Source organism: Diplotaxodon limnothrissa, linkage group LG6 (genome assembly GCF_057381915.1).
Source record: "Diplotaxodon limnothrissa isolate DT_005_m linkage group LG6, D_limnothrissa_male_GT1.1, whole genome shotgun sequence".
Taxonomy (NCBI): domain Eukaryota; kingdom Metazoa; phylum Chordata; class Actinopteri; order Cichliformes; family Cichlidae; genus Diplotaxodon; species Diplotaxodon limnothrissa.
In genome coordinates, this window is record NC_140601.1 from 4,725,824 (window position 1) to 4,736,427 (window position 10,604).

Below are 10,604 nucleotides of genomic sequence, written 5' to 3' on the forward strand. Positions count from 1 at the left end.
TCGCTTTAATTCTGAAAAGATTTGACCGGAAGTGCTGTTCCTGTTTAACGATCGAGTAACTCCAAAACCAAGCCTCGTTAGTGAGATGCTGGGAGCTGATAGGATTAGGAGCGCAGCAGGAGAGCAGCAGCTCGGCTCTCCGCGCTTTGTTTTCTGCTCAGATCATCAAGAGCTGCAGTCTGGTGTGTAAACGCTGCTCTCCTTCAGCTGCATGTAGTTCTCTCTGAAAGCGACCTGCCTTTTTTCTCCAGAGGGCATCCCACCGTACCGCCCATTGCAACAGGTCGAGCAGGAGGTGAACTCTAAAAAAATATACATAGATGTGATGTGACAGTAAAGCGCAGAGAGAGAGGCGGGCAGCAGAGGAGGTTGACGGTGTAAGCTTTGATGGTTTCAGCTGCAGTGGATGCGACAGAGCGGGGACCTGCCAACATGATGCCGGTGAGTGGAAAATCACATTCTGCCTTAATGACCCATTCATGCACAACTGTCACCACCATCTGAGGGCGAAGCTCCGAGTTCAACTTTCTACCACACATCCTTACATAGCTGCATCACGAATTAAATTTATAGGACCACGCACTGAGATCTTCGTGGAATCCTGGAAAGCATTTTTAACTAAGAATGTGTCTCGAAATAACACGTCATGTTTTATAAATTAATATTTTTTGTTGTACTTCGCTTCCTCCGACTTTGTAATGTAATGATAAATACTACATATAACACAGTTAATATTTAATCACGCAGTATATTTATGTTTGAAAATAACGATATTAGGTGTAGTTTTAATTTGTGTTAATGTGCAAACGTTCAGCTTTAAATCATGGCTATGGGTGGAGTGTTCTTAGCGGTTTGCTTTGTGTTGATATTGTGTCTTTGCGTTGGGTGCAGTTTGCACAGTGCCTGCTGTCATGCAATGAAAATTAAAGTAACTTTCTTTAACATTCACACTCCTTAGAAATTGTAAAGTGTTCTCACATTTTCTCCTTGATCAACACAAACTGAAATCAACTTGTAAGCAACTTGATCAGTAACATTACTATGACTCACTGTTAAATGTATTACAGTACTCTGTTACAGAGTATATATAATTTTAACCCCTCACATTGTATCTAGCAGATATCTGCTGAATACAATGTGGGGAAGCTTAAACAGAAAAACAGGATCAGTTAGACAACAGATGCCAGTGTGGTGGAATCAGACAGAATAGGGATTACGTGTTCCTCTCATCACGGACCAACTGCAGGTGACACAGAGGATTTGAAGTTGTCTGGTGTCTGTCTGCAGTGACTCAAACACAGCAGACTTCTCTGTTGCACCAACCAGTGTCACAACCAGATGTGAGCAGCTGTGGATCTGCTAATAATAGATTAACACCATTGCATTGCACCATTGTTTTCATGTGGAATGATGGTACTCTTCTGGTTTATGAGAATAAAAAAAGAAAAAAGAAGTGTTGACCTTTTCGTGCATGCTACATCCTCAGTCTTACTTCTGCTGAACAGTTTGACATTTCAGGCTGTGGTGTTCTGGTACTTGTCACATGTCACACTTCCCACTCTTCACTGGTGTCCCGTGTCTGGAAATCACTCATGGCTGCAAATCTGAAGTAATGTGAACTGACCACCAAAGCCAAAGTGTCATTATTTCACTGAAATTCAGATAACTGACACGTTGACTGGTTGGATTTAAGTGTGTTTCAGCTACAGTTATCTGCATTAATGATGGGGGGGGGGGGGGGGGGGGTTGCACACTAATGGATGGCAGACAAAAGAGGAACTTTATAGACTCTATCAATGAGGAAATGGTGAGATGAACTTCTCATTTATTGTTCTATAGACAGTAACTTCTACTCTTGACTTCATTATTTCTACATAGGTTGTTTGGAGGAAGCTCTTATAAAACAATAGCCAATTTACTCACAACTTGTCTTAAATAAAGGTGTAAAGGTGACACATATTATACTCTATACTAGAGCAGGGCGATATGGCCAAAAATATTTATCACGATATATATTTGAAAATTTGCGATAACGATATAACCGACGATATAATTGATGCGAGACAAAATACAACTCCACAACATTACTAGCGCAAAAAGACAACCTTCCATTTATTTTCACTTAAACAAGAAGCTGGTTTTTATGTACATTAAAGCTTTATAAAAATGTAACAGTGCAAATGCAAATTCCTTGCTGAAAGTTTAACCAAAAGGCATTTCCAGTAGAAATGGGCTGACATATCCTGAGCATAACCATGTATAATATCCACTGAAGTTAAAAAGAGGTGCTTTGCAACATTAAACTGCAGTGTGCATTACGCATTTTTCGGACCATAAGGTGCACGGGATTATAAGGCACATTAAGCGAAACAAAGCAGTCAGATAAATCAAACTTTATTAAACTCATTCTTCTTGCTTCCTCCACTTCTGTACCATTGATTCATTAATGTTGAATTCTCTGGCAGCTGCTCTATTCCCATGTTGCTGCAGTATATTAATGACTAACCTCGTATTGTGGATGGATTATCTCAGTTGTTCTCCTGACTGAAGTTTGGTCCGTTTACAGCATCCTGTCATGCGATTGCATTTGTCTCTAACCATGAAGAACCTTCACGTTAACTTTTATAAGTGGAAAAGTGTTAGTGTTCGTCCTCCAGCTTCACTGTTTATGTTATGCTAACATAGCTGTGTCGCTAGCGATCACGTAGCACATCATTATATACCAGCTAGCCCAACTTCAGTAACCCTACAAACGTCACTGCTGTTTAGTTTCCTGTCTTCATTTATGTTGGAAGTGATAGCAGAGCTGTACGTTTGATTTTTTTCAGAAATCTCTCAGTCAGAACATGCAATATCATGCTTAGGTAACTAGCGAAACTAGCGAGCTAACTTCCGCTAGCTTCCTGCTAACTTCTAACTCCGTTAAATGTAATAACTTTTGTTTTCATGGATGCCTGGAAGTTAAACTTTATAGTTACACCTGGTAAAGCAGCAATGCTGATCGTTTTATTAAAGATGAAAGAATTTAGACAGTTTTTAACTCTAAGTGATGCTGCAGTGTTGTTTGACCTGAAGCATACGGAGTTTAGGACCCAGATTACTCCCAGATTTAAGAGCATCTTAGTCCGACAAATATGACAATAACAACGGCCGCTTGCATGTTCTGCAAAAAAATGTGCTTTGTTGTGTATCTGATGGACAAACACCAAACCAGTTCCACATCACGGAAGTTGCACCATTTTTACAAACCAATTCTGGTTCATCTGTTTCACTCAACAATCGGCCATGTGCGTATGAAAACAAAGGCACTGCGCATGCGCGTTTTACTCCCATTCTATCGCGATATTTCATTTTCCTATCGTTGCCTAACATTATACCGGTATTACCGTGAACGGTATAATATGGCCCAGCCCTACTCTATACTGCTAAATGTAGCTTTTTTGATTCACACTTCAAAATAATCTTTATTTTTATAAAAATGACAAGTTGAAAAAACAAATCAAAAAACAAAAATCAATTTTTTATCAATGCCAAATATTACGGAACTCTGTAAATTGTTTACAGGCTATTCTGTCACCGAAACAACTTAAACTAAAGTGCTCTGCTACCAATGTACCATTGATTAACCGCAAATGAGTGGTAGTGTCAGGTACTTGCATCATTTTCTAGTCTCACTGTAAATTCACCAGACAGCAGGATATCGACCTGTTTCTCTTGTTCACTCATCTTTATCATTTCTCTTCTAACTGCTTTGATCTTTTTAAACCTTACCCAGACCGCTGGCTTGCGCTGTGGCTGTCGAGCTCTTTGTAGCTTAAGCTACGTTACCTTTGTTAACTTCCTTAAAATATCCATGTTCAGCTGGGTGAAGACAATTTATGATTACGTTTTCATGGTGCTCCACCTACAGTTTATTTTGAACTTTTTGACTTCGCTCATAGTGAAGAGCTTCCATGTTAATGACATGTTGTATGTGCTGTATGTGTACATGTGACTGTTTGCTTAGCTCATAACTGAACCAGACAGGATCAAGAACGCTGGAACAAATCGAGCCCCTGGTCAGCTGATTTGTACAACTTTACTTATGCCGACTTGATTGGCTGCCCTCATTAACAACATAATGAACAGCAGATGGGTGGGGCTTCTATGCTCTCATTCAGAGCCATGTGTCCTCCAACACAACAACTACAGGTTTCTGGATGTTAATGAACAAATGTTGACTGGTTGACAAGTGGGTGGCTGCAGCTCAGGAGGTAGAACAGGTCATCTACCAATCTGTAGGTTGGTGGTTCCATCCCCGGCTGCTGCAGTCTGCAGATACTAACTGATGCATCCATTGGAATGTGAATGTTAGACAGAAAGCACTTAAGCATAGAAAAAAGTGCTCGGATGAATCAGTGAATGAGTGCTTTGAGTGCTCAGGCTGAGTAGAAAGCCGCTGTTTAAGAACCCTTACAACTGAAACAAGGGCAGAGAGTGTCAGCAATGAGAGACGTGTGAAAAGAAACACCAAAGATGCAACACACAGCAGTCATTGTTGTTAACACTTGGATTTACTTGAGCTCTTTTGCATGTTAACGCCGTCTTCTCTGGCAGCCTGACAGAGAGACCCACAAGCAAGAGTAGCCCCAGATCCGTTACACCACATTGTACACTGCCCCCATCAACAACAGGCCCACTCTGCAGGTAGACAGGGTGTCCACTAACTGCCAGCGGACTGCTAATACGCTACCACTGCTGAAACATGATTTCAGAATAAGTGGGAGAAATCTTAATTAAAAGCATTTCCACTGCAGTTAGAAGAGTTCAAGAAAATCACAAAGCTCTATTTTTAAATAGTGGAAGTTGTCAGTATTGTTTCTGCTGAGACAGTTACTGTGGCTCACAAAACAAAAAACCCCAAAACAAAACCTTTGTCAGTCTTTTTTTGTTCGTTTTCCATATTAACTTTGACGTCCAGACTGTAAGAAAAAGCAGGAAACAGAAATTATCTGTTAACCAGAGAGGAAAACCTTACTGCAATGGGGGAAAAAAGAGACATCAGTATTTTCCAGCAGAAGATAAGGAATATAATATTATGTTTAAAATAAAAGGTTCAACCTGATACTTTTGGTAATATTTTGTTTTCTTTACAAGCATATGTTTTTCATTTATTACAGTATATTTAAATTGACCATTTTGTGATTTACAATGTTTTGGAGAACTGTAATAACATTAATAGAGATTATTAAACATATAATTTAGAAACCAGATTTAGAACATTTAGAGCAGCCTATAGAGATTACCTGAACATTTGCTGACCTTTGTATCTAAGACTTTGTCCTTGTCTACTTAAACCTCCAACACTATAAAAGTATACACATATACTATGTTTGTGTATATGAGAGAGAAAAAAAAAGCATAAAAGGACCAGTTTTTGTGATTCAGGATAGTGAAGCAAGCCTTAAATGTTACATAAAAGCTGCCTTTAAAAAGGCAGCACGCCCTATTCATTAAACTGCATCCTCATAATCTTCCAGGCAGAGCTCAGTGGAGCTCATTGTGCTGCTTGGTAACTGTTGCCACAGTGACCAGAAATTAACACTAGCACACTCACTAACACACACACACGATTCAAGGTCATATGGGAACACTATTTATTTAATATTCCTTAGGCGATGAGGAGCTAAAGCATTTGTAACCTTCATGTTAGTTTACAACATCACCCTGGTGCTGATATTCAGGTCTCAAAGGTGCCAATAAAGTCAGACTTGTCCCACTCTGGCTTTGTTTACATCTTTAGGCAGAAGCATTTTGACAGTGAGAGTACTTCCTTCTTTCTTGTTCAATGTATAGTATAAAATTGCGCTAAACATTCAAATGTAGAAAAGTCACCTTCTTGTTGACATCCTCTAACAGACATCAGTAAGAAAATTGGTTTTCACCATATATGTTGGCCAATATGCTAATGTGTTTAAATGTAAGTATATAATCAGCTAATCAGATGGCAGCAACTCCGTGCATTTATCTATTTAGGTATGTAGACATGGACAAGTGGCTGAAGTCCAAACTGAGAGATAGAGTAGGGAGGAAAGGTGATTTAAGTGACACTGCATGGTTGTTGGTGCCAGACGAACTAGCATGAGCATTTCCAGAAACTCCTGGGATTATGTTTAGGTTTAAAGAAAATGGTCTGAAAAACAGAAAGTATCCAGCGAGCAGCAGACCTCTGGTGTAATATCCCTTGTTGATGCCAGAGGTCAGAGGAAAATGGCCAGACTGCTTTGAGCTGATGTGAAGCTCAACTATATATGTATACATATATACACACACTGCATGTTTATAAGCGCAAACAATGCTAAACACTGCTGATGACAGATGTTACTAGGTAGGTAGATTTAATTAATAGTGTGTAGTGTAATATTATAAGTTGGTAGGTAGGCTAATAAAATTACTTGGTGGGTTACAGACACCAATAGCATCATAACATACACTTTATCAAAAGCTATGACTTTATAGATGATTAGTGAGTAGGTGGGACATATCCTAATATAATCTAACAAAACAATGCCAGTCAATCAGAAGACAATGTTAACAATAGATGTATGGAAGCATTCTGCGTTTATACTGCTCACTGTGGTAGCGTCCTAGACAATGGGGTCGTGTGTATTGTTTATCCAATATTGGTATGTCATGTGATGCTGGTAGCCATATGGCTACAGCCCTCCACAGTGCCTACAAAACATTTGGGATGTGACCTGCAGTGTGGCAGCTGTCAGCATGTTGCCCTGAGCAGAAATAGGATGGATACTGAATGCGGGAATGAAAACAGTCGGCACACTGACAGTGAAATGTGTTTTCAGTCAGTTTGGTTGTGATTTAACACTCTGTTATAAATAATGCATGCTGAGATCAAAACCACTATTCTTTGACCTTTGGCTTTTCCCCGGTCTTGTCTGATAATGTTTCAAATTAGCTTCAGTTCTAATTTTTAAGCTTTGAGCTTCTGATCTCAGGATTATTTGACAGAGTTTCCTAATTTGTCCTGTTAATTATAATAATCAAATTATTTAATTAAATCAGTGATCTACTGTGTTAAATGTTTAGATTTATTAACTGTCACATTTGTAGTGATTGGTGCTTTCATAGATATCTACATCAGCACCAGTATTAAACAAAAATAAAATAAAAATGTTGAGTTTGCAGTTGTAATCTGAGTAGCAACAAAAACAGCTTAAAATGATTTTAATTTGCTAAAATTATGTAATACATTTCTTTTGTTGATTAAAGCTGAACTATATGTATCCATGTGTGTTTGTCTGCTTCTGTTGTGACGTCTCAGTTGTTGGCAAGTCAATAACAGGATTACGAGGCGACTCCATTTTGATCATTGTTAAGACGAAGCTGTTGACCTCTTGCAGACAGTAGATGGATCGTTAATTTCATCCCATACAGCAGTGGGGGTTGTGGTAGTATTAAGCAGCGTGATGCAGCTCTAATTCCTGGCTGGATTAGGAGCTGAGGCCACAGGACTTTAAGGCTCTCCGCCTGTTGACTAGCAGGTTCACTCTTCGGGGCTTTTTAATATTTCAGCTCGCTTTCACATGTTTCCACTTTCAGCTACTATGGGTGCTTATAATGCAGCAGTGTTTCCAGGAGTTCACAGGGTTTTTTCCTCTATGATTGAAATTAATGATGTTGTGGTGGTATAAAATCAAACAGCCTGTACTGTCTTGTTGGAAGGATTTTTTACAGTGTTTTAACTGCAAGATGACAGATTTGGTGTGTGTGTCGTGTTTGTGTTTTTGTGCAAGTGTCTGTGTTCGCTTGTTTATGTGTTCTAGTGAATGAGAGAGTTTGTGTGTCTGTATGCCTTTGAAAGAGCATGTAATGGCTGCAGTGAAGAAGAGCAAGCATGTCAGCATTCTGAAGTTTGTGCTTCGATGCAAAATTTAGTGCTGCTGAAAACAAGGCATTATGATGGTAAAGATGTTAATGATAATTCAGTGTCCAACCTAACAGGCCACATGTACATTTTTATTGGAATGTGGAAGAAAATAGACAACTTGATTATATCATCTCCTCCTGCTGGTACTGTAACTTCAGCATGCATGCCCATTTCACTTTTGGAGAGAAAGCGTGAAATGGTCACAGTGGACCGGTGTGTCTATTACATGTTTTGCTCACAAACAACAGGTTGCAACGATTGATAGCTGGTGCTTCTGGGCAGACATTTATGGAAATGCCTGGTGTGAAGTGTTACTCATCTCAGCTGACTATTTATGTTACCCATTTTAATCAGAGCTACAAGTGAAACTAAAGGTGACTGAGGTGAAAAAAGTGCACGTACTCACAAATGTAGTCTGTTTTTAGGATCTGTTGATGTTCAGGAATCAGTGGTACCAATGACAAGAGACTCCCAAGAGAAACCTTCTTTCCTCCATCATCTCTGATTGGCTGCAGTGTTTCCTGGTCGACCTCAGCTGAGTGACTGATGACAGTGGCCCACTTTGTCTGAACCTGAAGGAAGACGGCATTGCTCCAGTTTTCTTTATGTAGGACAGTAGGCAGGCTGGTTGACGGCTTCTCACTGAGACCATTAAATCTCTTTCAGAGTCATTCACTGGTTCAGTTAGAGCCTTTGTTGGTTTTATTATTTCTAACACTATTGCAACTTAAATTTCTTGAGTATTTCCATTTTCTGTTGACAAGAACAGCTACTGTAGCCTGCAATAACATAAAACAAAATCGTTCTTAAGAGCTAAAAGGCCAGGAGAAATGATTGGGGCTAAATAGAAAATTACACTTTTCTTTCTGACAATGTTCATTTACATTTGCTGAGCAGAGTAATCTTACAGTTTGACTGAACGAGACCAAAATGAACAACGCCCTTAGCAACCTTTCTTATAGTAATTAGGACTAAAGTGAAAAGATTCTTTTATTTAATTTGAAAAAAATTACACTCATGTGTGACCTCATGGTGCCCAATCATTGGCAAGCTTGGAACTGCCCATTTTAGCTCTGTCATGGTGATACTGTGGACTTGTTTCAAAGCCTGAAGTCCAGATTCTCTATGGTAGTCACTTTTTCTCAGTTATATCCACATGAGACATTTTAGTTTTCTCATCTTTTCCTCACACTACTGTCTTGCAGAAAAAATAGAAAGCACATGAACAAATTAAAAAAACCAAGAAGATTGAATGTTGCATATATGAAAGTTATTGTTTTAGTCATGTTTCAGGTAATATTCCTATAGAATCTCTGACAAGCAATCCTCAGGTTAGTGACTAAAAAGGTAAACTGTGTGGACTGAAGTACCCACTGATTTGTCAGAAATTATCAATAAGACTGAATGTCACATCCATGTGCCCAGTAATTTATCCCTTTGTATATTTGCAGTTGAGCTCTCATTTCGGTCAACTGTATTTGTGGTTTTGAGTAAACTGTTTCAAGACCTTTTTGGATGACTCAGTGACATTTGGCTCACATACTTGTGTTCCCCCCAAGATGAACTAATACCGTTTTCTCCTGTTACACCTTAACCAGGCCAAGTACTGTAACAACAAAGAGGGTTGTAAATTGGTTTCAGCTGCTTTGGTGTTAATGAAATTACTAACCTGTGCACGCCAACAATGAGACAGACCTAAAACAGGAATGGTTTTACAGGTGGAGGCCTTTGCCCATGTCTCCTTTGTGCGAGTGTCACGACTCACTCGATAAAGCCTCTTTTAATGATACAAAGAGCGGCTAGGTCCACACGGCTTCAGGGCGCACCACGTGATCATCAATTTCTATCACTTGGTCAAAGACCCTCTGCCCCCGGAATCAGTGACGGACGTCGCCACTGAGCACATGATTGCCGTGATTGCCTCCCCGTATACTGCCCCCAACACGTTATTAAACGCTGTTCAATTCGTACCCGGAATTAGGGGACAGGCGCGGGGTAACTGTGTGTTTTGCCCTTGGATTTCAATATCAGCGGCACTTTGGGATACTTGTGAATATCACCATGAACACATTTCACCCACTCCGCTTTCAGCAATGCCCCGGGGCGAACCAAGCTTTGGTGCATAAGGCTCTGCGTGCAGACCGTGTCCCCCAAAGCATGGCGCATACCCCCATGACTCCTTACCGGGACGCTGTAGTACCTCCTGAACCGGTGGAGGGTGTCGGAGCCTGAGCGATGTGAGTCTGGCATACCAGCTGAGTTTCGGCACCACTGTAAAGGGCCGTGACCGACACGCCGTTCTTTCGATTGTGTAACTGTTTTTTCCCCTAAATTGATTGTGCACTCGTATTAATTCCCTGGTTCGGCACACACACCAGCCAGCTTTCAACCCGCCCGCACACTTCTCCTCTCGTGTCCGACCTCGCTATGTGAAGGGAGAAACCTTGTTTGGTTGATTATTTCCACCTGGCCCTCCAGCCTCCCTGGCCCTGCCCCTTGAGCTCACTGCGCCATCCCTCCCCCTGCAGCTGAGCCAGGGACCACGCCTCCACCACAATGATGGCACAAGCATACATTGGCCCTTATTCACAAACAGTGTGCATAAATCATGCATTGAAACTTTCATGCACAAACCCAAATTTTATCAATATTTGTATAGCTGATTTGTACTTCACAA